Source organism: Hyla sarda, chromosome 2, assembly GCF_029499605.1.
Source record: "Hyla sarda isolate aHylSar1 chromosome 2, aHylSar1.hap1, whole genome shotgun sequence".
NCBI classification, from domain to species: Eukaryota; Metazoa; Chordata; class Amphibia; order Anura; family Hylidae; genus Hyla; species Hyla sarda.
In genome coordinates, this window is record NC_079190.1 from 428,423,151 (window position 1) to 428,449,711 (window position 26,561).

The window sequence follows — 26,561 nt, forward strand, 5'->3', positions numbered from 1 at the left end:
TAGGCATGAGGCAATGCGGGTGGTTGGGAGGCAGGAGGCAATGCGGGTGAGTGGTTTGCTGGCTAGAGGCAGTAGTGGTAAGTGGGTGGATTAGAGACAGGAGGCAATTGTGTGTGTGTGTGGTGAAAGGTTAAAGACATCCAGATTGCAGGCATACCTTTTTTTTTATCTCTATGGTCCTTTACATTGGCGAGATATAAGTTTTTTGGTATAATGCAAAAGAGGCTCAAGTGCCACACAGGGGGTGTTCTGCAGCATTAAAAAGAGCCCTGACAAGTTTAGCACAATGTACTCTTTATCAATGCTCCGCAGCCCACTTGCACCATGTGACTGATAAAAAAAAGGAGATGGGCTGATCTATTTGAGGCTACTACTATGTGAATGAATGCCTCCTGGGCACATGAGTCTTATTTGCATAATGGCAAAAAGTCTTATATCTCACCAATGGAGAAGTATGCATGGGATCCTACTGACTAGCCCTATCTAGCCATGTGCTTATTTACACTCCTGTAATGGTAATAATCACTATAAACTGCCCCATAAAACAAGCCCATATATAGCTACAAGTATAATAAACTAATAAAAAAATAAATAAATACAGCACTTGAAATACAACAATGACGAAACTAAAAAGTGCTTTTGTCCTTAAGACCCATTTCATAAAGATGAAGAATCATTTACACAAAAACAATAAATGACGTTTTTTTCCCCCAATGTACAGTTATGCCATATGTGTTAACAAATCTAAACATAATGTCAAAAATGCGCAGAGTGTTTGGGCTGGAACTGAAGTTTTGTTTAAGAGAGCAGCAAATTTCAATATGGCAGCTGTGGTAACAATTTAGGTTAAGTATTAAATATAACTGTGTGTTGAAGCAATGTGATACAGTCACTGTGTTTATTCACTATCTGGTTATAAGTAGCTGTGACTGCTAAAGAAACTGGTGGGTTCAGCAGCTGTTCAGACAATTACTACCTCTTCCAAGATGTAGAACTGGTCACAAAGAGGCCAGCCGTTATATCATTTCCTAATAAATGGGCAGCGCTTAGTGTCACAACTCAGGGACATGGCGTCTCCCATCAGTGATTGTTAACACTGTGTGCTGGAAACGCAGTATGTTCTGGACTAGGCAAAGTATATGATTTCATGTAAAAATGCCAAATTCTACAGTGGCATCTGCCCCACCATTTAGACATAATAGTGGGCCGTCCAAGGTATATTCGGTCGGCACTGTTGTGTATAGGTACTCGTGGATCAAGTGTATCCAATAGAGGTTAAAGAAATCCTGGCACTTTCAAGATGCTGATACAAAAGTTCTTTACTTAAAGGGGTACTCCGCTGGAAAACTTTTTTTTCAAATTAACTGGTGCCAGAAAGTTAAACAGATTTGTAAATTATCCAGAAGGAGGGTGGCTGCGCACCTTTCTATACAAGCATCACTGATATAGCAAACAGATTTGTAAATTATCCAGAAGGAGGGTGGCTGCGCACCTTTCTATACAAGCATCACTGATATAGCAAACAGATTTGCGTGTCCCATATGAACCACAATCCTTTCTGTGAGTAACTGCTGTGGTATTGTGCTCTACGCTGCTGTGCAGGTGAGATAATACTGTACAATAAAGAAAGGAAGGTATGGAGCACTAACCGTATGTGCAGAAATCTTTATTCCATGTCACAGGAGCTTGGCGTGCGGGGGAGCGGGGTGGCAGGCAGACTGGTCGTATCGCACGCATGCGCTTCTTCAGACCTGGCGCATCATGTCCGGGCATAGTCATGACAACAACACCACGTCCGGGAGACATACAGGTAAGTGGAGGGGTGGGGATTGGTGATGCCATGGATGGGGAGTGGAAAAGATACAATAGGTAAACGTTACAACATGTAATGTTAAAAGCATACTCAAGAAAAGGAAGCCAATTCTATTATGCAGTATTGGGGACTTACAAATTATAAGAATACGCTCATGTCGTTATGGTCATTTAACCCCATGACGCCCAGAGCGTCTGTACGCATAATCCAACAAGATTCTTTGATAATAATCCAACATCAATGTTTTGGGTCTATCCTGGATATTTGGATTGGGTTCAACACGTTCTAGGGCAGAAAAACGTAGGGCTTTGGGGTCACCCTGATGTGCCTCATGCATATGGGTAATGAACCTCATAGATCCTTGTTTAGTTCTTAGGGAACGGATGTGTTCCCTTATTCTGTGGAACAAGGGTCTTTTCGTTTTCCCTATGTAGTAAAGGCCACATACGCATTTGAGGCAATATACTACATAGGTAGACCTACAGGAGATAAATTGGTTCACTTTTATTGTGTGACCACCTAGTGAAACTATTTTGGCTTGATCATTGTACAGGCAAAAAGAACAGGAACCACAACGAAAGTTATCAATAGGTCTAGTATCAGTGAGCCAATTGGTGGTACTAGCTTTTGATACCTTGTTGCGAGTACGTTTTAGAAAATCGGAAATTGTACTGTTTTTCTTGTAAGTGATTATGGGTTTTTGTTCTGTTATTGTTTTAAGGTCTTCGTCCCTTTGAACCATATACCAATTATTATTTATGGCTTATTTTATATTATTTTTGAGGGGTGAATTTTTGAATGCGAAAAAACATCTTTGTTGTGATTGCAGCTTCTTTTGTTTGAACAATGTATGTCTCGGAATGGTTTGTAAACGTTCTCTGGCTTTTGTAATGACATGTTGGGGGTACCCTCTCTGTAGGAAATGTGAGCTTAATTCATCTAGTTGTTTATTAAATATGGTGGGATCATTATTAATGTGTTTGAGGCCTGATCATTTGTCCGAAAGGGATACTATCTTTTAACTGTTTAGGGTGAGAAGACTGATAGTGGAGCAGTGCGTTTCTAGATGTGACCTTGCGGTATCCTGTAGTGGTGATGGTATTGTCGTGTATTGTAATCAGGACGTCTAAAAACTCTAAGGAATTGCCTCCATGCTGGGATGTAAATAACATGTTAACGTTATTACTGACATTAAGGTATTCAATGAACTGGTTAAATTCTACGTTGGTCCCGTCCAACACAAAAAAAATATCATCTACAAAGCGGAGTAGAAGTTTGATGTGTTTTATGAAGGGGTTATTGCTGGTAAAAATGTAATTCCTTTCAAAGATGCACAAGAAGATGTTAGCATAGGCACAAAAGCCAGAGAACGTTTACAAACCATTCCGAGACATACATTGTTCAAACAAAAGAAGCCGCAATCGCAACAACAAAGATGTTTTTTCACATTCAAAAATTCACCCCTCAACAATCATATAAAACATGCCATAAATAATAATTGGTATATGATTCAAAGGGACGAAGACCTTAAAACAATAGCAGAACAAAAACCCATAATCACTTACAAGAAAAACAGTACAATTTCCGATTTTCTAAAACGTACTCGCAACAAGGTATCAAAAGCTAGTACCACCAATTGGCTCACTGATACTAGACCTATTGGTAACTTTCATTGTGGTTCCTGTTCTTTTTGCCTGTACAATGATCAAGCCAAAATAGTTACACTAGGTGGTCACACAATAAAAGTGAACCAATTTATTTCCTGTAGGTCTACCTATGTAGTATATTGCTTCAAATGCGTGTGTGGCCATTACTACACAGGGAAAACGAAAAGACCCTTGTTCCACAGAATAAGGGAACACATCCGTTCCCTAAGAACTAAACAAGGATCTATGAGGTTCATTACCCATATGTATGAGGCACATCAGGGTGACCCCAAAGCCCTACGTTTTTCTGCCCTAGAACGTGTTGAACCCAATTCAAATATCCAGGATAGACACAAAACGTTGATGATCAAAAAATCTCTTTGGATTATGCGTACAGACGCTCTAGGCGTCATGGGGTTAAATGACCATGACGACATGAGCGTATTCTTATAATTTGTAAGTCCCCAATACTGCATAATATGATTGGCTTCCTTTTCTTGAGTATGCTTTTAACATTACATGTTGTAACGTTTACCTATTGTATCTTTTCCACTCCCCATCCACGGCATCACCAATCCCCACTCCTCCACTTACCTGTATGTCTCCCGGACGTGGTGGTGTTGTCATGACTACGCCCCCCCGGATTTTAAAAGCACACCTCCGGACGTGATGCGCCAGGTCTGAAGAAGCGCATGCGCGCGATACTGCCCATCACCTGAAGGTCTCCCTGCCACCCCGCTCCCCTGCACGCCAAGCTCCTTTGACATGGGATAAAGATTTCTGCATATACGGTTAGTGCTCCGCATCTTCCTTTCTTTATTGTACAGATTTGTAAATTACTTCTATTTAAAAATCCCAATCCTTCCAGTACTTATCAGCTGCTGTATGCTCCACAGGAAGTTCTTTTCTTTTTGAATTTTCTTTCTGTCTGACCACAGTGCTCTCTGCTGACACCTTTGTTAATTTTAGGAACTGAGTAGGAGCAAATCCTCATAGCAAACTTCTCTTGCTCTGGACAGTTCCTGACATGGACAGAGGTGTCAGCAGAGAGCACTGTGGTCAGACAGAAAGGAATTTCAAAAAGAAAGGAACTTCCTCTGTAGTATACAGCAGCTTATAAGTACTGGAAGGATTAAGATTTTTTTTTTAATAGAAGTGTTTTACAAATCTGTTTAACTTTCTGGGACCAGATGATTTAGAAAAAAATGTTTTCCAGCGGAGTACCCCTTTTAGAATTCACTGCATGCAACATGGCAGCACATATTCTGCAGTTCTGAGTGTTCTTTATGCAGTTGAAAAAGGGTTATGCCGGAACGCGTGCTGCTATGTTGTATGCAGTGAATGCTTAAAGGGGTACTCCGCCCCTAGACATCTTATCCCCTATCCAAAGGAGTGGGACCCCAGCGATCTGACATATTATCCCCTATCCTTTGGATAAGATGTCTAGGTAGACATATAAAGAGTACCCCTTTAAATAAAGTACCTTTGTATCAGCATCTTGAGAGTACCGGGATTTCTTCTACCTCTATTTGAAACAATAGTGGGGCCCAGACAGAACAGCAAAAGTCATGATCTTAGATTTAATGCATATCAGCCAGCGATGCTAAATAATCATACTTAATGGAACCAAATTGAAAAAATAAAAAGATGAAAAATTTGCCTTGAAATTCATACTACTTGTTCTTAAAACTGTTTTGCTGAATAGCTAGTGATGCCAAGGTTCCCCATGAGGTTAGGGTAGGATCGCCAAAGTAGAACAGCAAGTGTTCCAAAGGAGCAGTGAACGTATTTGGAAAGTCTTCTGAAGTTTCATGTGTTATAACAATTGACCTCAAAAGATGGAATTTAATGGCATATTACATTGGTCATTGATGCCAGTTGACAAATACTGGAGCAATGAGGGCAAAGCATTCCATTGGGGGCAAGTAGAGCCAATAAGGGGCAAGTGTAGTAGGTAAGTGCCTGCAATGGTTGATGTTCTAATTTTCCTTCATTTTGAGTTTACCTTCTATAGCATTATAGTTTCAAGCTATCACACGTTAACTTGAATTATTATTATTGCGAACAACTGAACCATGTGGCCAAACAATAGTGGAAAAAAAAGAATGAAAAAACATATTAATGAATATGAATAAGCCACTCCTTTAATAAAAGTTTAAATAACCCCCTTTCCAATTTTTCTAATAAACTAGTGTAAAAAAATAAACATAAACATATAGCTATCGCCATGTGTAAACATATCCAAACTATTTAAATATAATGTTTATGATCTTGCGTGGTAAAAGGCTGATTTTGTCACTTCACATGCCAGAAAAAAAATGTTATAAAATGCAATCGAAAAAGTCCCTTCAAAACAAAACCAATAAAAAAATACTACATATCACGAAGCAAACAGTTCCATATACAGAAAAATAAAAAAAAGTTATAGAGGCCAGCAGAGGGTGATTATAAGCACACTTATTTTCTTGAAAAAAGTGTAAACTTTTTTTTAAAGTAGTAAAATAAAACAAAACCTATATAAATTAGATATTGTGATTGCATTGATGCCAGATCGGTGCCAGTTTTACCGTAAAGTGCACAAACAAATACCTTTTAAAACTTTCCTTGCAAAATAGCGTTTTGTTTTTTTTCAATGCCACCAACCACCAAATAATATATTATTTTTATTGGGCTGTAAATTTTATGGTAAATCGAAAGGTATCATGGTAAAATACAATTAATCATGCAAAAAACATGCCCTCCTATGGGTCTGTAGATGGAAAAATGTAATAGTTATGTCACTTAATATTTACAGAGTGGAATTTTACCAGAAATTCCTCTGGAATTTACTGGGATTTAGTGATGAGCGGCAGGGGCCATATTCGAATTTGCGATATTTCTGGAATATGTGCACGAATATTCGTCCTATGTTCGCAATGTTCATTTACTTTTTTTCCCCATGCGAAAATCATAATGAAATTCGCATAGTGCGCAAGTGCGATTATATCTTTCAACTAACACTATACCCTACACTAGAACCTATCTGCTAAACTAACCTAACCTATCTAACTGTAACTATCAATTCGCTTTCCTATTAGTTGCTAGGGATGTTGCTAACCTCTGACAACTGTATATGCATCCTTCTCATTGGCCCACAAGCTAAAAGAAGGAGGGATCAGGTGTCCTCTGGAAGTGCCGATATTCGCGAATATTTGCATATTCACATATATTTGCGTTCCACACCGACTCCAGTAAATAATATTGGAGCCTTCTTTGGACCACAAGCTGGAAGCAGGGAGGGATGAACACCTTTTTTTTTTTTTCTTTTACACAGTGCACATCATTGTTGTGATGTGTACTGTGAAGAAAAAAATATGAATATTCGTCATTCTGTGGTGGAATCTTAGTGAAGTTAATGGGGCTTTGAAATTCGGCAGATTTCTGTGTTTTGAGAATACAGAATTCCGCCGCAGATATCTTACTGTGTGTACATAACCAAAAGACAAGGAGAAAAAAAACAACAAGCAAAATTGACCAAGGCCAAAATGGGCTGTGTCATGGAAAAAGGTTAATGAAGAAAGAGCTTATGTGTCTTAGGACAGCATGAAGCTCTGAATGGTACCTATATATGTGGAGAACTGGAGTTAATGGCGTGTATATAGACTGATGGGTGTTGTGACTATAAGAGTTTGTGATGCCAGGAGTGTTAACCTACCACACTCCAAGGATGAAGCGGTTGCCGTTGCCAAGCACTGGGTAAAGAGTACCTCAAATGCCAGGTTAGGGATACCACTTTTGAACCTTACTTCAGGAAGTGCAGATAGATGACATGACGGGTACAGTTCAGTTTTAGTGCAGTATTGCTGAAGATAGCAGCAGGGAATCACAGTTGCTTTCTTAGTACTTTGGGACTTGTAGTCCTTTCTGACTGAATTGTGACATAGACTTGTCTGAGGTTGACGTGGACAGACTTGACTAAGCTGACATGACTAGACTGACTGAGACTTGACTTGACAAAGTGGGAAACACAGACTTGAGAGTAAAAGGGTAGCTGCTGTCAGCCTAGACTTTCACACATGGGGTTCCAGGGTTGGGGCTTACTGCCATGGTACACTTGTATGGACTAGAGCTGCCAGAAGCTTTCACTCACATTATCCTCTTTTTGGCTACATGGCCCATTGGCTTTTATGGCACTTCTCCCCAAAGCTGACTTGTCTGAGCTTGCTTGACGTGGACGGATTTGACTGATGGACAACCTGGTTGGCAGGATCCATGTGCGGGCAGACAACTACCTGGAAAAGGTAGAAAGACATGAAACCTGTCCCCATTAGAGATATGGGGTAGGTATACTACTGAGATGCTTCACATAGTTCTGACTGGACTCAATTACTAACTAACTTACTGACTAATTCCTCCATATCTAGACAGACCTGGGGGGAGCAGGACAGGAGGCCCTGATTGGCAACACTATGCACATATGATCCCCTATGCATCCTATCACCAGGGGTGGATCCAGGGGGAGGGGGGGGGGGGGGTCAACGGGGCAATTGCCCCCCCAGAGGGCCTTCCCTGTCACTATTCTCTTTTTCATGACAATAGAAAATATAAAGACATACATTTTTTTTTAGCAATATTTAAAGGGTAGCTCCCACCATCCTCTTTTTTTCTTTTTCTGTCCCTGCCTATTGCCCATCTATCCCTAACCCCCTCCCTGCCTTTATATTTTTTTTTTATTATCTTAAAAATGGCATTTTGTCTGCCTGGTAGTGTGCTCACTACCAGGCAGACTTCCCCAGCAGGCACCACTTCACTGATGCCTGCTGGGGGCCGAGTTCCGCCCATAGTTCTCAGGACAGGGTGCCTCCAGCTGTTTCACCACCACAACTCCCAGCATGCCCTGACATCTATTTGCTGTCAGGGCATGCTGGGAGTTGTAGTGGGGAAACAACTGGAGGCACCCTGTGTTGGAAGACCCCCCCCCCCCGCCCTCCTCCCCCCCTCACCTGTGCCGGACCATGAGCGGGGGTCCGTAGCAAGCAACAAGTGTATGCCCGGCTTCCTGTCATGCCCGTACACTCTGGAAACTGTCTCTATGTTTCTGGAGTATTGAAAGTCCTCCAGAACCATAGAGAGAGTTACCAGAGTGTAGGAGCATGACAGGAAGCCGGGCATACACTTGTTGCTCCATATAACGCGCTCCCCCCGGCAATGACAGGAGCAGTGAGGAGGCGGCGTATCCCCACTGGAGCCGGGGCTGTAAGCAGAGGTAAGAGCCATGTTCCTCCCTGCTGCAGGGAGAATATGCAGCAGGGAGGCGGCCAGTGTGTGAGTCCAGGGAGCCAATGCGCAGCCCTGGATTTCACTGTGCTCGCTCTCGCCTGTTTGATTGACAGGCGGGAGCGAGCACCGCAGTGACTAGAATTTCGACTCATTTGCCAGGCTCAAATGAGACGAAATTTTGTAGTGACGTCACTGCCGAATGAATTCGGCCACTAGGAGGGCGACCCCTAGTGGCCGAATTTAAAAGTGATTTTAAACTGGTTTAAAATCACTTTTTTTAATTAAACTATATTAGAGATATGTTGTAGTACTTAAGTACTACAACATATCAATTTTTTTATTTCATGACAGTGCCCATTTAAGAATGCAATATAAAACACTTGACATTTAACTCAGGACCTGTGGCCCGGAGCAGACACGATAAAGTGACATGTACCTGGCAGAGCAGGTAGACAGATGTGTTCCGCACTGAGGCACCACATACATATACATTCATATACAGTGATCCCTCAACGTACGATGGTAATTCGTTCCAAATGAACCATCGTTACTTGAATTTATCGTATGTTGAGGGATCCGTGCAATAATAATACTCACGTGTCCCCACCGCTCCGGACCATCACCGCTGCCCATTATTGTCGCTCTCCATTGCTGTCATCACGTCCCCGGGGTGACGTGATGACGACGAAGGAGAGCGATGGCCATGCAGCGGAGCATGAAGAGGACGGTCCGGAGCGGTGGGGACAGATGCGTGACACTCACCGGAGCACACGGGGCACATTAAACAGATATCCGGTGGCAGCTGAAGCAGTCTGCATTGCTGGATAGGCGTTTTTGCGATGGCCCCGACATACAAAAGCATTTTATTTTGATGCTGCCTTCAACATACCATGGTCTCTGAGAGGCCATCGTATGTTGAAATGATCATATGTTGGGGCCATTGTAAGTCGGAGGGGTCACAGTATATGTCAAGCCATTGCCTCCCTGGAATACAAAACGCTATGGTTAGAGTTATATATGTTATAGCATCATAACACAATCAAGCATGGCCCATGGCAATACAATTTCCTAGGCTGCAAAGGCATTAGTCCAATGGTATTCAAACTGTGGACCTCCAGATATTGCAAAAGTACAACTCCCAGCATGCCCGGACAGCCCACAGCATTAGTTTCATGAACTGTTGTTGCTGCAAATATGGCACCACAATACAGTTTAAATGCAATAGTCCTTCCTCTTGCAGATAGGACATATATCATATTGGAATCTGTCTCTGAAGATAAAGTTGAAAGGATATATATATATATAAATATATATGAAATAATTTTTTCTCCGTTCTCTCGTTCTCTGGACTGATGCCATCTGCCCTATTAGAGATTCTACTCAATCCTCAAGCAGGATAACACAATCTTTGGATCTTGTATAAAAGTTTGTAGCCCATATGGCTTGTCTACCGTAATGTATTATGTTTGTGTCGTTTTTTAAGTCCTGCAGCTAAAGCTTCTAATCCTGTAATCTTTGTGACTGTCTATGAAATAAGATAGTGAGCCGGATCATTGTTCTACTCGTATTGCTTCAGTCGCTAGACCATCCTGACACTTGTCTGTATTTGCCTCATTCTATCTCTTCCAATGCTGCCTATTACATCACTCGGGCTCCATAATAACTTTCTTGGGCATTGTGTTTCTTTCAGGTTCTTTCCAGGCAGCCAAGGAGACGGCTACAATAACAGAATCTGGCATAAAGCTGGGCAGAGAATGAAAAGGTTTTTCCCTGTGACCATTATGTTCAGTATCTGCTTTGTGCTTGTTCAGAACGACTATTATATGTGAACAGAGTGACTGGCTGTAATAGGGGAATATCACTTTGTAACTCTTCTATTAAAATACTTGCATTATTGAAGCTACAACTAAAGCTTAAACTTTATATTTTATAATAGGGGAAATATGCAAATACTCTACCATGGTAGAAAATAAAATGTGGAATTATATATAATAAGTGACATATGATAATACTTAACCATGGTAGAACATAAAATGTGGATTTATATAGTAAATGATATATGAGAATACTTTACTATATTAGAACATAAAATGTAGAATTATATAAAATGTTAATATGAGAATACTTTACTATAGTATTACATATAATATGAAATTATATAATACGTGGAATATGAGAATACTTCACTATAGTGTGACGGACAACTGGGTGAAATGGCGGGACCAAGGGTGTAGTGGTGTGAGTGGTTGGGTCAGATGGTATTAACCCCAGGGGCTGGATGGTATTAGCCCCTAGTGTTCATGACGCCAGTGTGGTTTTTTGGTTCTGGAACACCCCACGCCTGGATTCTCCTCTATCCCAATTGCTAGAAGTGAAATGAGAGTCCACAACCAGTTATGGTCAAAAAGAGGCTTTACTGAGTATAAGACAGATGGAGTTATCTTCACAGCTAAGGCCAGAATTCCCAGAGAGGTGGCCAGGACCCAGAGGACCTCGCAGCTTTCTGGACCAATATACTTGTAGTTAACTTGACTTGAAATTAGACTTGACTTCCCTATGTGCAGGACTTGACTACTTGTAGTGACAGCAGACATAGACTTTAGACTTACTGGAATGACTGTAGCTTGTGGGGTCTTCCAGATGCTGATCACTTGCCCTGAGATCTCTGGTGGTTGCTGTCTCAGTAAAGACTGAAGTACAAGAGAGTGAATTGTAATGGCTGCCCCTTTATATAGTGGGGGCTGGACTAAAGTCCATTGGTCATAGGTTAAGCTGGTGCTCTCTGGGAGAACAAATCATGGGACTGCATAACATAACATGTGACAGATTTACACAGGTCCTTGAGACCTCCCACAGGTCCTTTATACTACCTATACATAGGGATCCTGTCTAGGCATTAACCCCTTAAGGACGCAGGGTTTTTCCATTTTTGCATTTTCATTTTTTCCTCATCACCTTCTAAAAATCATAACGCTTTCAATTTTGCACCTAAAATTACATATTATGGCTTATTTTTTTGTGCCACCAATTCTACTTTGCAGTGATATTAGTCATTTTACCAAATTATCTACGGCGAAGTGGAAAAAAATTTATTGTGCGACAAAATTGAAGTAAAAATGCAATTTCTTAACTTTTGGGGCCTTCCCTTTCTACGCAATGCATTTTTTGGTAAAAATTACATCTTATCTTTATTCTGTAGGTTCATGCGGTTAAAATGTATTTGTATTACTTGTAAAAAAAATCACAACTACATGCAGGAAAATTTTTACTTTTAAAATTGTCATCTTCTAGCCCCCATAACTTTTTTATTTTTCTGCGTACGGGCCGGCATGAGGGCTACATTTTTTGCGCCGTGATATGACGTTTTTATCAGTACCATTTTTATATTGATCGGACTTTTTGATCGCTTTTTATTCATTATTTCATGAAAAAAAAGGGCCCAAATATACGGCATTTTGGACTTTGGAATTTTTTTGCGCGTACACCATTGACTGTGCGGTTTAATTAGTGATATATTTTTATAGTTTGGACATTTCTGCACGTCGGGATACCACATATGCTTATTTTTATTTTAGTTTTTTTTTTATAAATGGGAAATGGGGGGTGATTCTTACTTTTATTAGGGAATGGGTAAAATGACCTTTATTAACTTTTTTTTTCACCTCTAGTGGCTATTACACTGAACATACCAATCTCATACACAGATCATTGCTGTGCATGAGATGGCAAAGATCAGTGTTATTGGCTGTCGATTGCTCAAGCCTGGATTTGAGGTTTGGAGCAATCAATCGCCGATCGGATGTGACTGAGGCAGGTAAGGGGACCTCCGCTCGCGTTCTTGCTGATTGGGACCTCACGATTTCACCGTGAGGGTCTCGATCAACTTTGAATGCCACGTCTAAAGGGTTAATAGCACACAGCACAACGATCGGTGCTGCGCGCTATTTGCCCAGGGTACCGGCTGTCATGACCCCACCTTATTATACCGGGACCGGGCGTAGGGCGTATATACATGTATATTGCACCACTCGGCAGTGCAAGTTGTACTCTCCTATATACACACACTATTATTACTGGTCACTCTAGACATATTTATGCTAGACAATGAATACAGATAACATTTTGACATTCACGTTACCTTTCACTGACTATGTGCTTTAGGTTAGTTTCAGGAGTACTTTCTGAACAGGAAAGTATCCTGCGCACGAACACAAGAACATATGACAGTATACACATTTGACATATGACTGTTAGTAGACTGTATAATGTGAGTGATACAACTCTACTTTATGTGACTTAGCTATACTTGACTTAGGTATACAAAACTATGTGTACTTTAATCTTTGTATCTAGCGGGTATCTGCCCTTGTGTGGACCGTTGGGACCTATGCAGCACCATTTCTTGAGACTCAGGAACAGCAAGCTCTTGACTCAGTTGGGCAGGTGACAGGTTCTTCCATTTCGGTAGCTGAAATAAGTGATGATACTTGACTGACGGGACTGACACTTGAAATTGGGGGGTCTGACATGGGTGAGGTATGTGAGGTATGTGATGCCCTGTATTAACCCTTCAGACACGGCGATCAAAGCTGACCGCCGCTTCTGAAATGAAAGTGAAAGTAACCCGGCTGCTCAGTCGGGCTGTTCGGGACCGCTGCGGGGAAATCGCGGCGTCCCGAACAGCTTACAGGACACCGGGAGGGCCCTTACCTGCCTCCTCGGTGTCCGATCGACGAATGACTGCTCCGTGCCTGAGATCCAGGCAGGAGCAGTCAAGCGCCGATAACACTGATCACAGGCGTTAATACACGCCAGTGATCAGCATGAGAGATCAGTGTGTGCAGTGTTATAGGTCCCTATGGGAGCTATAACACTGCAAATAAAAAGTAAAAAAAAGTGTTAATAAAGGTCATTTAACCCCTGCCCTAATAAAAGTTTGAATCACCCCCCTTTTCCCATAAAAAAAATAAAACAGTGTAAATAAAAATAAACCTATGTGGTATCGCCGCGTGCGTAAATGTCCGAACTATAAAAATATATCATTAATTAAACCACATGGTCAATGGCGTACACGTAAAAAAAGCTTATTTTTGGTCACTTTTTATACCATTAAAAAATGAATAAAAAGTGATCAAAAAGTCTGATCAAAACAAATATGGTACCGATAAAAACTTCCGTTCACGGCACAAAAAATGAGCCCTCATACCGCCCTTTACGTGGAAAAATAAAAAAGTTATAGGGGTCAAAAGAGGACATTTTTAAACGTATACATTTTCCTGCATGTAGTTATGATTTTTTTCCGAAGTATGACATTATCCAACCTATATAAGAAGGATACCATTTTAACCATATGGACCTACAGAATAATGATTAGGTGCCATTTTTACAGAAATATGCACTGCGTAGAAACAGAAGCCCCCAAAAGTTACAAAATGGCATTTTTTCTTTGATTTTGTCACACAATGATTTTTTTTCCCGTTTTGCCGTGATTTTTTGGGTAAAATGACTAATGTCACTGCAAAGTAGAATTGGTGAGGCAAAAAATAAGCCATGATATGGATTTTTAGGTGGAAAATTGAAAGGGTTATGATTTTTAAAAGGTAAGGAGGAAAAAACGAAAGTGAAAAAACTGAAAAACCCTGCATCCTCAAGGGGTTAAGCTGGCCGGCAATGGACTCTAACGAGTACTTTCAAACGTTACTTGGCACCGAGGGGTTAACGCTGATGGCCACTGGTGCTGAAGACTCTTTGCAGCAAATTGTTGATTTATGCAGAGTCGGTGCTGCAGCGGGCACTTGCTGGTATTCTGTCACCGCTGGGGACTGACTGGGCGGAGCTGCGACCACACACACCTGTATGCTGTTGATGGGTGGCCGGACTTGACTGGGTGGCTGAGTGGTTAAGGCACACACCAGTATCCTGTTACGTGACACCAAAGTTGTGGTGGACCACCGGGTGAAATGGCGGGACCACGGGTGTAGCGGTATGAGTGGTGGGGTCAGATGGTATTAACTCCGAGGGCTGGATGGTATTAACCCCTAGTGTTTGTGACGCCAGTGTGGTTTTGGGGTTCCGGAACACCACACGCCCAGATTCTCTGCTATCCCAATTGCTATAAGTGAAATGAGAGTCCACAACCAGTTATGGTCAAACGGAGGCTTTACTGAGTAGAAGACAGGTGTAATTATCTTCACAGCTAAGGCCAGAATTCCCAGAGCGGTGGCCCGGACCCAGAGGACCTAGCAGCTTGCTGGACCAATATACTTGTAGTTAACTTGACTTGAAATTAGATTTGACTTGACTATATGCAGGACTTGGCTACTTGTAGTGACAGCAGATATAGACTTGAGACTTACTGGAAGGACTGTAGCTTGTGGGGTCTTCCAGATGCTGATCACTTGCACTGAGATCTCTGGTGGTTGCTGTCTCAGTAAAGACTGATGGTACAAGATAGTGAACTGTAATGGCCGCCCCTTTATAGTGTGGGGGGGGGGGGGGGGGGGCTGGACTAAAGCCCATTGCTCAAGCTGCGGGTCATAGGTTTAGCTGGTGCTCTCTGGGAGAACATGTGACAACAAATCATGTGACTGCATAACATAACATGTGACAGACTTATACTAAGCAACCAGGAACCCACCGATCAGCAAGGGGAAGGAGAATTTATTTTTCATCCATTCTACCTGGGCTGGCAGAATAAAAATATTAGACATTTACTTACCAACCACCGTTCCCTCAATTCCACTAATATATCCGTCCCATCCCACGATATGAAGGAATTGAAGGATTATTCATGTTGGATTTTACCTGCTCAGCTCTTTTTTTTCAGAATGATAAGTTGCCGCCTGGGCTCTCTGGCAGTGGCTCACCTCTCTTCACTGTGCACACACATGAACGTGTTAAATGTACTGAAGGTTCACATGTATTGGGAGAAGAGGAAAGATAGCTGTCAACTAAACACACCTTTGTCCAACAGCTAATGAAGGTAGGTCCTTGTCACTAAAAAAATACTTTTAACATGTCAAAAGTTTTGATCAGAACCCCCACCAATAACCAGAACGAAGCTAAAGAAGTGCTTGGTTAGGCACTTTTCTCTTTGTTTCATTGTCACTGTACAGGACCCTATGGAAATTCTATGGAACTTATCCTGTGAAACTGGAAGCAAGACAGGGAGAGGAGCACTTCTCATGCCTTGTTATGGCAAATGGTGGGGGTATGGACACACAGACCAATCATAATTTTTGACAAGCCCCTTTTACATATCATAAGTGTTTTTAAGTTACATGGACACTTTAAGCTGCTCACAGGTATCTCAATAATGGACACTCCCATAAGGACCCGTCACCTTTACAATAGCGGACAACCAGGCTTATTTGCTGGACCTACCAGGCCCTACCTTGCACCCTACTACACTAAAATAGGCTCACCCACAAGTGAAAATGGACTAGCCCACTAAAAGAGTGTCGGGCAGCCGACCATCGCGTTAGAGAGCGGAGACGGGAAGGTCATCCCCCCCACGATAGTGATTAACACTGAAGGAGAAGGTGGACGTCATCCAGAACTGTAATATGATCTGTAATACTGATCACCTGTAATATGTGGAGGAATCTGGCAACTAGGGTTAAATTTTCATGTAACTCTTACAGCATTGCCATAAGCCTCCAGCTTTGCCTGTTGCTAATGCTAGCTCTGAAATATGTTCACATGTGCGAATTTAGAAGCAAGTTTACTGCTGTGAGTTTGAACCAAGGAGGGCTTTCCGCACCTCATTGAAGTCAATGTAATTTGCTGAAGATTTTTCGCCTCGGAAATTCTGCTACTGAAAAATCTGCCACGGAAAACCCGTTGCAGCTCCTACTCGCAGCAGGAAACTCACTGAAAACCCGCTTCTAAATTTGCCTGTGTGCACTTACTACATTCGCATGTACAGAAGCTTCTGCAGATTTGGCACTGTGTTCAGTCATATAGTTTACATTGAAAACTATAGCAGATATAGTACGTGTGAATGTACCCTAATAAGATATTTTCCAGGCATATTTTTTTGACAGAGTTTAGTTCAAGGCTGTGATTTCTCATAAAACATAGTTGAACTTGTTACTTCTTGTCTCATCAGCTGTATGAGCCTGTGTTTGTGATACACGTCTCTGCTCAGCTCCAGCGCTGCCTCCCTGGAATTGTCAAATGTGAAGCTGCTGCTTTTAGCTAATTGTTGGATGTTTACAATCCTGAATGCAAATGTTTTCATCAGATATGCGCGACTGTTTTCTAAGAAATTCCAGTCCCTTGGGAACAGAACACTCTGCTTGTCATAAGAAAATATACACTTACAAGAAGAGTGTCAAACCTCTGCCTCAGGGTGTGATGCGAAGAGTGTATTCATCTACCATGGGTGTATATCTGTCTAGTATTCGGTTCAGCACTGATATCATACACAGAACCTCATAAACCTCTGTGAATAAGACTGTCAAGGTTACAAAATATCTTTACAATTTACCTTTCTACACTTGACAAACTAAAGCTATTGAACAGAAGAGATGTTGTGATGAGGATAATGACTTCCCCTTCCCGCCCAAAAATAAAATGAGAATAGTTATTTACAAAATAAATTGGGATTCTGGATTTATTATACAGTGTTTTCTATAATACAAGAATAAATGTGTCTGCACGCAATAGTTAAGTGAAAAGATAGAGAAATAATGGCACAAGGGCATTAAGATAGAGGGGGGGGGGTAGTGATAATGGCAAAAGGGGATCAGAGGGAGGGGGAAGTATGGCACAGGGGGATTAAGAGGGAGGGGGGGGATGATTATCCTCCCCTCCATCTTTATCCCCTTGTGCCATTATTCCAGTGCCAGTATGTATGCCGCTTATAGATGTAGGGCCACTGTTGAGGCTATTAATAGATGGAAATAAAGTGCTGACAGAAACCACTGCTCTTTAAAAGCTAACACTAAGCCAGCGTCCTGACGGCGTTTCGCTGACAACCCAGCATCATCAGAGGACTGGCGGCTAGAGATGCCTGGAAGTGCGGCCTCCCCTTTTATAGACTCCCCCAAGTGTCATCAAAAAGTGCCCCCCTTTCCCTATATGTAGTGGACCAATGATAGCACAGAGATAGGATCACATGTAATAATGATCATATGAGAATAGGGGAAAAAGATGTCATCTAGTGTATGAGGGGTATGTAGTGCCCGAAAATACAAATATAGGAATATTAAATCAGGTGGGTATATTGGGATGTGACCCCAAAATATGAAGGGGTAAACTAAAGGGGAGCTGAATGGAGGAGAAGGGGGGGGGGGGACGGAGATGGTATATTTAATGATATATTGATTATAGTATGGAATAGGCCATGTCATATGTGGGAGGCTGAACCGGGGTGTGGTACAGGTGAAATATAAGTGAACAAATTTAACCGAAGAATGCAGAATATGAAAAGCCTTCATTGAGGCCTATTGGGCTTCTGCTATTCAGGCGATGAATCTAACTGGCTTCCTCCCGTAACAGGAGGCCATTAATATTGCCCTTGCGGGAGTCTATTTTCATCTGACATAACCCCCCAAAAGAAAACTTTGTCCATCCTGTTGTCGTTTTGGCCTTTCATATATCTGGCCAAAGGGGTATCCTGGTTGGTTCTCATGGTGCTCAGATGTTTACTAATTCTTCGACGAAGCTCTTGTGTGGTTTTTCCCGATATATAGCTTCAGACAAGGGCATTGAGCTATGTAAATTACATTTTTACTCCTGCAATTAATGAAATCAAGAATTGTATAGGTTCGTCCATCTGCTGGATTGATGAAACTCTTAGTTTTTATTTTATTTTATATATTTGCAGAATGTGCAGTGACCACACGCAAAGGAACCCTGTGGGCGTGCTGGTAACCAAGTGGAAACACTCCTCTCAGGTGCATGCATGGAAATGGCTGTGTACAAGCAGGGCATGGAGATTTGATCCTCTTTTGTAATGTTAGGTTTTGAACTAAGTCTATCCTTAAGATTCCTGTCTGATATAAGGATGTGCCAATGTCTCTGTAAAATTTGCATGATTTGAGTGGCGTATGCATCATAGGTCCCTATTCATCTGATGATATTGTCAGGTTGTGTCTCTGGTGTATTAGACGATAGTAGTTCGGTGCGACTACTCCTGGATGCCCTAGTGAAAGAGGATCTCAGATGTTTTTTTGGGTAACCCCTCTGAATAAATTTCGATCTTAATTGGTTGCATTCCTGCCTAAATTGTCGGTCATCTGAACAATTCCTCCTGGCTCGGAAATATTGGCCGATGGGTATGCTCGTCTTGAGTGAGCCGGGATGCCAGCTCTCCCAATGGAGAAAACTGTTAGTGGCAGTCGGTTTACGGTAGATATTAGTTTGTATCCGGTTTTGATTGTCAATGTATATGGTGAGATCCAGGAAGTTGATGGTTTTGCCCCCTATTTCTGAGGTAAATCTCATGCCGATCTGATTGGCATTGAGCCTGTCCACAAACTCTCCAAAAAGGGAAATTTCCCCATCCCAAAAAATCACCGTGGAACACACACGGCGCATAGTGATTACGATCGCGGGATGTTTGTATCACATGACACAAACCCCCGCTCATCATTGACCATACATATGGTGCGTGGTCTAGACACATCCCGCATGCATTACATGTGATCCTATCTCTGCGCTATCATTGGTCCACTACATATAGGGAATGGGGAAACACTTTTTGATGACACTTGGGGGAGTCTATATAAGGGGAGGCCGCACTTCCGGGCATCACTAGCCGCCAGTCCTCTGATGACGCTGGCTTGCCAGCGAAATGCCATCAGGAAGCTGGCTTAGTGTTCGCTTTTAAAGTGCAGTGGTTTCTGTCAGCACCTTATTTCCATCTATTAATAGCCTAATATCTATAACAGTGGCCCTACATCTATAAGTGGCAAACATACTATGAGGCATTGGTGGCATAGTAATACAGATCCTGTGTTTTTCTTTTTGTGGTACACACACACACACACAAGTGTGTTGAAGTTCCATACAGTTCAATCACCAGATGTGTTTTCTGATTTTAAATGCTTAATAAAAATTACATTTTTTGGGGGGGGGGTTCTAGTTTAGGGTACCCCTTTGGGGGCTTGTTGTTGTTTTGGTTACAGTTACCCTGTACCCCCCTGGGGTTTGTTGTTCTAAGATTCCTAGGTGGAACAAAGAGAACCGCCCCTTGCCGTACAGGGGGCTGGGGTTGAAAAGAATGCACCTTCAGGGGACTACCTGGGCTAGTCCATCTTGTTGGAGCTGGCCATAAAAGGAAACAGGAGTCCCTGCCTCTTCAGACTGGAAGCAGCCTCTGAGGAGAGCAGAAGCAAGATGGCAACCAGAGTCCAGATGGTTGTGGCAGTTGCCGCTGAAGTTTTCTCCCTGCTTGCAAAAAAGAAGGCTATCATTCCTGAGGAGAAAAGAAGCCACCATGTCTCTCTGCTGTACAGTGATAGAAGCTGGCTACCCACACCGCCACACCAGTGGCTCCACTATTTCAAGAACAGTCTCTGAGAAACGCTATACCACTGCCATTTGCTGTCTGGGCATGCTGGAATTTGTAGTTTTGCAAGATCTGGAGGACCACAGTTTGGAAATCCCTGTGCAGTGGTTTCTAAACCGTGGCCCTCCAGATCTTGCAAAACTACCAGCATGCCTGGCAACAAGCGGCTGTCAGTACATTGCCGGCATTGCCGGACGACCATTGACTGTCCAGGCATGCTGGGAGTTTTGTAACAGCTGGAGGCACACTGGTGGGTAAACACTGAGTTAGTCTGTTGCCTAATTCAGTGTTTTTCCACCAGTGTGCCTCCAGCTGTAGTAAAACTACAACTCTCAGCATTCACAGTCTGTCAGTTCATGTTTAGAGTTGTAGTTTTGCAACAACTGGAGGATTGCTCCTGTAAACACCCCCCCCCCCCGCAATGTGAATTGACAGGGTACATTCACACAGGTGGGGGTTTACAGTGAGTTTCCCACCACAACTCAAACTCCCAGCGGGAAACTCACTGTAAACCCCCGCCCGTGTGAATGTACCCTAAAAACACTAACTACGCTATACTACACTACTACAAAATAAAAAGTAAAACAATACATATACACCTTACACAATTACCCCTCCCCTCCCCCCCAAAAAAATGCGTTTCCAAAACAGAGCCTCCAGCTGTTGCAAAAAAACAACTCCTTGCATTGCCGGACCGCCATTGACTGTCCAGGCATGCTGAGAATTTTGCGACAGCTGGAGGCACCTTGTGTGGGAAACACTGGCGTAGGGTATTTTTGGCAGCGGAGGCAAGAGTAACGCTTGCATCCGTGTCCACACCTATGCAAATTCCCAATTTAGGCCTCAAATGCGCATGAAGCTCCCCTCGGTGCCCTGTTATATTTCACGGTAAGAGTTTAGGGCCACATATGTGTGGTATTTCCGTACTTCGAGGGAAATTGTGTTACAGATTTTGTGGGGCTTTTCCTCCTTTTACCCCTTATGAAAAAGAAAAATTGGGTAACATTTTTTTCTGCATCAGCAGGTGCAAGAAAGTTTAAACAAATTTGTAAATTACTTGTATTTAAAAATCATAATCCTTCCAGTACTAATAAGCTGCTGTATGCTCCAGAGGAAGTTATTTTCTGTCTGACCACAGTGCTCTCTGCTGACACCCCTGTCCATGTCAGGAACTGTTCAAAGCAGGAGAGGTTTCCGATCTGTTATTCTTCTGTATTGAAATTGCACTTAAAGTACAACAAAAGTTGCTTTCTATAAACCCTGCCTTTAGAGGTATTATTTCTCTGGGTCTTGTGTACGGTAGAAAGATCATTTGAAATAGTGGTTTGCGTAATTCTAAAAAATAGTCATATGATCATATACTCCAGTCTACATACACAACCCTATTTCTGGCATTACAAACTTGACCTTTGCACAACCTGAACGTAAAAGCCAACTATCCTCCCATCACTCACCACATTTACTTAACCTCTTCAGGAGGTACGCCCTGCATCCTGAGTCCTTAAGGACGTAGGGTGTATTTGTACACCCGTGGGAATTCCGGTCCCAGCCACTAGCCGGTCAGGGACCGGACCGGAATGACTGATGATATCTATCAGCAGGTATCCCGTGCATATGCCCAGGGGGTCCTGAGATCCCCCCATGTCGACGATCGCCGGAAATCGCCGGTCAATTCAGACCGGTGAATTTCGGCGGATCCGGGTCATACGGGTGTCTGGTGACCCGGAAAATCAGGGGGATCTTGGACACCACCGGTCCCCCTGAAGGGATAGGAGTTAGGTGGCAGGGGTGCCACCCCTCCTATCCATTCTATTGGTCGTCAAGAAGCGACGACCAATAGCAGATCGGTGCGGGTGAGTTAAAGTTCTGTTCCCCCATTGTGCCCACCGATGGTGGTGTTGCCCCATACTTTTTATTTTCACAAGCGGTGAAAGCAAAAAAAGACCTTCAAAATTTGTAACGCGATTTCTCCTGAGTACGGAAATACCCCATATGTGGACGTAAAATGCTCTGTGGACGCACAACAAGGCTCATGAGTGAGAGTGCACCATGTACATTTGAGACCTAAATTGGTGATTTGCACAGTGGTGGCTGATATTACAGTGGTTCTGACATAAATGCAAAAAAATAAATACCCACCTGTGACCCCATTTTGGAAACTACACCCTCACGGAACATAACAAGGGGTATAGTGAGCCTGAACACCGGACAGGTGTTTGGCGAATTTTCGTTAAAGTTGGATGGGAAAATGAAAAAAATAGTTTTTTACTAAAATGCTGGTGTTACCCTAAATTTTTCATTTTCACAAGGGAAAATAGGAAAAAAGACCCTGAAAATTTGTAACCCAAAGTAAGAACATACCCCATATGTGGATGTAAAGTGCTCTGCGAGCGAACTACAATGCTCAGAAGAGAAAGAGCGCCATTGGGCTTTTGAAGAGAAAATTTGTCAAGAATTGAAGTCCACGTGTGTTTACAAAGCCTCCATAGTGCCAGAACAATGGACCCCCCACATGTGAACCCCTTTTGGAAACTACACCTCACGGAATGTAATAAGGGGTGCAGTGAGCACTTACGCCTCACAGGTGTAAATGCTCACCGCACCCCATATTAAATTATGTGAGGGGTGTAGTTTCCAAAATGGGGTCACATGTGGGGGGGGGGGGGGGTCCACTGTTCTGGCACCACTGTGGGCTTTGTAAATGCACAAGGCCCCCGACTTCTATTCCAACCAAATTCTCTCTCCAAAAGCTCAATGGTGCTCATTCTCTTCTGAGCATTGTAGTGCGCCAGCAGAGCACTTGACGTCCACACATGGGGTATTTACATACTCAGAAGAGATGAGGTTACACATTTTGGGGGACATTTTCTCCTATTACCCCTTGTAAAAATGTAAAATTTGGGAAAAACAGCATTTTAGTGAAAAAAAATTCATTTACACATCGAACTTTAATGAAAAGTTGTCAAACACCTGTGGGGTATTAAGGGTCACTGTACCCCTTGTTACGTTCCCTGAGGGGTGTAGTTTCCAAAATAGTATACCATGTGGGGGTTATCTTGCTGTTCTGGCACCATAGGGGCTTCCTAATTGTGACATGCCCCCCAAAAAGCATTTCTGAAAAACTAACTCTCCAAAATCCCATTATCGCTCCTTCCCTTCTGAGCCCTCTAGTGCACCCACAGAATACTTGATATACACATATGAGATATTTCCTTACTCAAGAGAAATTGGGTTACAAATTTTAGGAAGATTTTCCTCCTTTTTTCCCCTTGTAAAAATTCAAAAACTGGGTCTACAAGAACATGCGAGTGTAAAAAATGAAGATTTTGAATTTTCTCCTTCACTTTGCTGCTATTCCTGTGAAAAACCTAAAGGGTTAACACACTTACTGAATGTCAATTTGAATACTTTGAGGGGTGCAGTTTTTATAATGGGGCAATTTGTGGGTATTTCTAATATGAAGGCCCCTCAAATCCACTTCAAAACCGAACTGGTCCCTGAAAAATTTGGATTTTGAAAATTTTGTGAAAAATTGCAAAATTGTGGCTGAACTTTGAAGCCCTCTGATGTCTTCCAAAAGTAAAAACATGTCAACTTTATGATGCAATCATAAAGTAGACATATTGTATTTGTGCATCAATATATAATTTATTTGGGATGTCCATTTTCCTTACAAGCAGAGAGTTTCAAAGTAAAAAAAAAAAAAGCAAAATTTTCTAATTTGTCATCAAATTTTTGCATTTTTCACAAATAAATGATGCAAGTATCGACGAAATTTTACCACTAACATAAAGTAGAATATGTCACAAAAAAACAATCTCAGAATCAGAATGAAAAGTAAAAGCATCCCAGAGTTATTAATGCTTAAAGTGACAGTGGTCAGATTTGCAAAAAAGGGTTGCGTCCTTAAGGTAAAAATGAGCTGTGTCCTTAAGGGGTTAAAATGGTTGTCCAGTGAAAATGACCTTATCATCAATCCACACTACAGAGGATAAGTACAGTGACCCCCTGACCTACGACCTCTCAGAGGCCATCGCATTTTGAAAGCAGCATCAATATACAATGCTTTTGTATGTCGGGGCCATCACATAAATGGCTAGACTGCTTCAGCTGCCGCTGGATAGCCGTTTAAGGTGCCCCGTGTGCTCCGATGATGGTCACTCACCTGTCCCCGGCACTCCGGACCGTCCTCTTCAGGATCCCCTGCATCGCCATCATCCTCCTTCGTTGTCATTGCGTCGCCATGCACGCCGTCCCATCATGTAATAGGAGCGGCGCGCACAGCGACGTGATGACGGTGATGGAGAGCAAAGATCCCAGGCAGCAGAGACGGTCCAGAGCGGCGGGGACACCCCGGGGATGCGGCGACAGCGATGGAGGGCAAAATCCAGGGCAGCAGTGATGGTCCGGAGTGGCGGGGACAGGTGAGTATAACTTCCTATTCTTTTCATTGCACGGATCCCTCAACATACGAATTACCATCGTATGTTGAGGGACCACTGTATAGTGTATAAGTATCTGAATGTGGGGAATCTGACCACTGGGACCCCCCACCATCTCCAGAAAGGGCGGCAGTGTGCCTTGATCTTCCTACTGTCAGAAGGACAAAAATAAAATGGAAACGTGATAAAAGTGTCATGAGGAAGATTGTTACCATTGTAAGTATTTGATGACTTTATAGCCATACTTACCAATTGTGATTCATATGATGTTATTTTCCTGGCTCAGTTTCCCATTAGAAATAATTACACTTTAAAGTATAATTTTCCTGGTCAGAAAAAAACTATTTGATGGAATCAAAAACTATTTTCTATATTTTAATGCATGCACAATAGTACACATTACTATCCATAAACAAACAAAAATGTTGCTACACCGTGTAGTTATCCTTTTGGAACGTAGGATCAAAACTGATTGAACATTTTGGGGCTTTTTCCCTCTAATATATTTAAAGGGGGTCCAGAGTTTTTACATTCATGGAAAATCATTAGGATATGCCATCAATATGTGCTCAGTGGGGGGTCCTATTGCTGGGATAGCTTCCATTTTCAAAAGTCAAGAGACCTCAGTCCCTTTACATTTTTTACAAATATGGTATGGTCAGGGTATTGATGTGCCGTGTATTGCACCTCAGCCCAGAGATGTGGCCTTTTTTGTTGATTTGATTGTCGGGTTTCTAGTGGTTGGACCACTGCTAAATACTTATTGATGACAAATCCCATTTTGGCAAAAACCTTTCTTCAGGAATCACAGATTTTTTTTTTGATGTGTATTGTTGCAGTTCTTGGTGCCATTTTACGCCCAAACAGAAATATATATGAACCAGAAGACAAGTTTTAGTCTTTATTTAAAACTTTTTATTTGTTTTTGGATCCACTTCTGGATTTGGCTCAAAAACTACAAACTGAATTTTCAAAACCGTCTGTGTGTCTCCAGCCATTGGCCTTTTGATCTAAGAACAGTACAAATTTGTTTAAAAGATCCGAAAATTCATATTGTCCAGTCATTTTGAAAATCAGATTGGTGCAGCAATAAAAGAGTGGTTCTGCTGTGTCAACAAAAATTTCTTTTGAACTCTATGACCCTGCTGAGTCAATGTTTTGTTAGCAAGGGAATGAAAATGACCAGTGACACTCTATGGCACTTTTCAAAAGGAAAACTCTGGAATCTCTCCAAACAGAGCTGCAAACAGCACCTCTGATCTCAGCTGCATGGGCAATTGTCAGCAAGATTGAAGTTAAACTGTTGTGAAACCTGAATATTATGTAAGGTTTGAGCATTTCCTAAATAATATTACCTTGTTGCTTTTCTATATTTTCTTTTACCTAGTTGACATAACCCGTGTCAAGCTACTACTTTGGTAACATAATATTGAAGCAAAGTGAAAGCGTTGGAAGATTAGGACAAACTGAACTGAATTCTATTGGAAACTTATTCCAGGTAGAAATAAAATACTGGCACTCACCATAGACCGTAACTACTTCTTTATTGAATTATATACTCACATACATGTTAACAGGGGAGATACGATCAATGGTAGGAATGTACAGCTGAATAGGAGGCAACAGCAGTTTCATGTGCCTTAGTGCTTCATCGTGTCCAATGAAACACTAAGACACATGAAACAGCTGTTTCCTTGAGGCCCGATAAAGCACTAAGACATGTAAAACGTTTTTTTGCGTCCTATTCAACTGTACACCCGTACCGTTGTTGAGGCCCAATGAAGCACCTTAAGGCCCAGTGAAGCACTAAGACGTGTGAAACACCTGTTACCTTGAGGCCCGATGAAGCACTAAGTTGTTACAGTCTATGGTGAGTGCCACTA

General features: G+C 42.1%; 1 long non-coding RNA gene across 3 annotated transcripts in view; it reads left to right on the plus strand.

Annotated features, from left to right (window-relative positions):
* The window catches only part of LOC130358026 (uncharacterized), a 45,646-nt gene extending 19,499 nt beyond the window's left edge, over window positions 1–26,147 (plus strand). Inside the window, exons 3-5 of one of the 3 annotated variants that reach the window (XR_008889376.1) lie at window positions 10,409–10,480; window positions 15,545–15,700; window positions 26,066–26,147. This is a non-coding gene — a long non-coding RNA (uncharacterized LOC130358026). Of the gene's footprint in view, window positions 1–10,408; window positions 10,481–15,544; window positions 15,701–16,828; window positions 17,297–26,065 lie in introns of those variants that run through there. The other 2 variants (XR_008889374.1, XR_008889375.1) reach the window with 2 other exon arrangements.
* Window positions 26,148–26,561: the final 414 nt, after the last annotated feature.